General features: G+C 50.8%; 1 non-coding gene across 1 annotated transcript; it reads left to right on the top strand.

The window, feature by feature from the left end:
- Positions 1-1,905: 1,905 nt before the first annotated feature.
- Positions 1,906-2,060, top strand: LOC143350907 (5.8S ribosomal RNA). Its single transcript, XR_013081338.1, has one exon. It is a non-coding gene; the product is annotated as a 5.8S ribosomal RNA (ribosomal RNA).
- Positions 2,061-2,500: the final 440 nt, after the last annotated feature.

The following is a 2,500-nucleotide window of genomic DNA, read 5'->3' as shown; positions in this document are numbered from 1 at the left end:
CGATCAGCCGAGACGGCTGTAGTTTATCGCATCGATTTCATCGAGCAACCGATGGACGCTGCCGCGTTCGTTCGTAAATGAATGTTATACATACTCACGGATAGCCTGAGGCGAATAATCGCAAACGACGACGCGTCGATTGTGCGGCCATCGTTGCTCGCGCGACTAACGACGATCAGCCGAGACGGCTGTAGTTTATCGCATCGATTTCATCGAGCAACCGATGGACGCTGCCGCGTTCGTTCGTAAATGAATGTTATACATACTCACGGATAGCCTGAGGCGAATGATCGCAAACGACGACGCGTCGATTTTGCGGCCATCGTTGCTCGCGCGACTAACGACGACCAGCCGAGAAGGCTGTAGTTTATCGCATCGATTTCATCGAGCAACCGATGGGCGCTGCCGCGTTCGTTCGTATATGAATATTATACATACTCACGGATAGCCAGAGGCGAATAATCGCAAACGACGACGCGTCGATTTTGCGGCCATCGTTGCTCGCGCGACTAACGACGACCAGCCGAGACGGCTGTAGTTTATCGCATCGATTTCATCGAGCAACCGGTGGACGCTGCCGCGTTCGTTCGTAAATGAATAATATACATACTCATGGCTAACTTGAGGCGAATAATCGCAAACGACGACGCGTCGATTTTGCGGCCATCGTTGCTCGCGCGACTAACGACGACCAGCCGAAACGGCTGTAGTTTATCGCATCGATTTCATCGAGCAACCGATGGACGCTGCCGCGTTCGTTCGTAAATGAATAATATACATACTCATGGCTAACTTGAGGCGAATAATCGCAAACGACGACGCGTCGATTTTGCGGCCATCGTTGCTCGCGCGACTAACGACGACCAGCCGAAACGGCTGTAGTTTATCGCATCGATTTCATCGAGCAACCGATGGACGCTGCCGCGTTCGTTCGTAAATGAATAATATACATACTCATGGCTAACTTGAGGCGAATAATCGCAAACGACGACGCGTCGATTTTGCGGCCATCGTTGCTCGCGCGACTAACGACGACCAGCCGAAACGGCTGTAGTTTATCGCATCGATTTCATCGAGCAACCGATGGACGCTGCCGCGTTCGTTCGTAAATGAATAATATACATACTCATGGCTAACTTGAGGCGAATAATCGCAAACGACGACGCGTCGATTTTGCGGCCATCGTTGCTCGCGCGACTAACGACGACCAGCCGAAACGGCTGTAGTTTATCGCATCGATTTCATCGAGCAACCGATGGACGCTGCCGCGTTCGTTCGTAAATGAATGTTATACATACTCATGGCTAACTTGAGGCGAATAATCGCAAACGACGACGCGTCGATTTTGCGGCCATCGTTGCTCGCGCGACTAACGACGACCAGCCGAGACGGCTGTAGTTTATCGCATCGATTTCATCGAGCAACCGATGGACGCTGCCGCGTTCGTTCGTAAATGAATAATATACATACTCATGGCTAACGTGAGGCGAATAATCGCAAACGACGACGCGTCGATTGTGCGGCCATCCGTTGCTCGCGCGACTAACGACGACCAGCCGAGAAGGCTGTAGTTTATCGCATCGATTTCATCGAGCAACCGATGGGCGCTGCCGCGTGCGTTCGCCCGATTGCGCGTGAAGTTACTGTTCGGAACCAAGAATATACGGGTGTATTATACCCGTTTGGTCGCAGCCACGCGCAAAGGCTTTTGAATGTACTGTACGCCCGGCCGTCGAACGATGGTTTTCCGTCATTCAGGAAACAAAAAGAAACTTTTGTCGTCGATATGGCGCGTTCAATCCTCCGTCGATACGCTGGTCGGAGGTGCGAACATCGAATATTTTTAAAGCAAAGAACAAGGAGCATTTTTAAATACAAAGAGAAAAATTGTAAATTGTATATGATTACCCTGAACGGTGGATCACTTGGCTCGTGGGTCGATGAAGAACGCAGCTAATTGCGCGTCAACGTGTGAACTGCAGGACACATGAACATCGACATTTCGAACGCACATTGCGGTCCACGGATAAAATTCCTGGACCACGCCTGGCTGAGGGTCGTTCACTTGTCCTAAAACTGCTTGCGTTGTTCTCAGATTCCCTAACCCCGCCGTCGTTTACCTCTCCTTTCGGGGAGATGGCGAAGAACGTTTCGGAGCCGGGTCGATGAAGAGAAAGGTATCAACGTACGAGCGAGAATTTGGGTATTTCGTTGGCGTTTGTCGCTGGACGTACGAAAAAGAATAAATATTATATATTATTGGCAAGTTTGCGCACCCCTTGCGTGGTGAGGCAGAGATCAGTCTGGACTCGCGCGAGTGTTTTACGGCGTCGTGCGTCGTGTTGTCTGGAGTATCATCACGACCGCCCGTTAAAGCACCGCTCCTACGATTTCTGACTTTGACGGCACTAAAAACCACCGTGGGGCGCAAATCGCGTTTCGTACAAATCTAATGATTACCGGCGCTCCCGACGTTGCCCGAAGTTAATAATTTATGCAA

This window comes from Colletes latitarsis, unplaced genomic scaffold, assembly GCF_051014445.1.
Source record: "Colletes latitarsis isolate SP2378_abdomen unplaced genomic scaffold, iyColLati1 scaffold0045, whole genome shotgun sequence".
NCBI lineage: Eukaryota > Metazoa > Arthropoda > Insecta > Hymenoptera > Colletidae > Colletes > Colletes latitarsis.
Note: the sequence above shows the minus strand (reverse complement) of the source record. Positions and strands in the feature narration are given on the sequence as shown.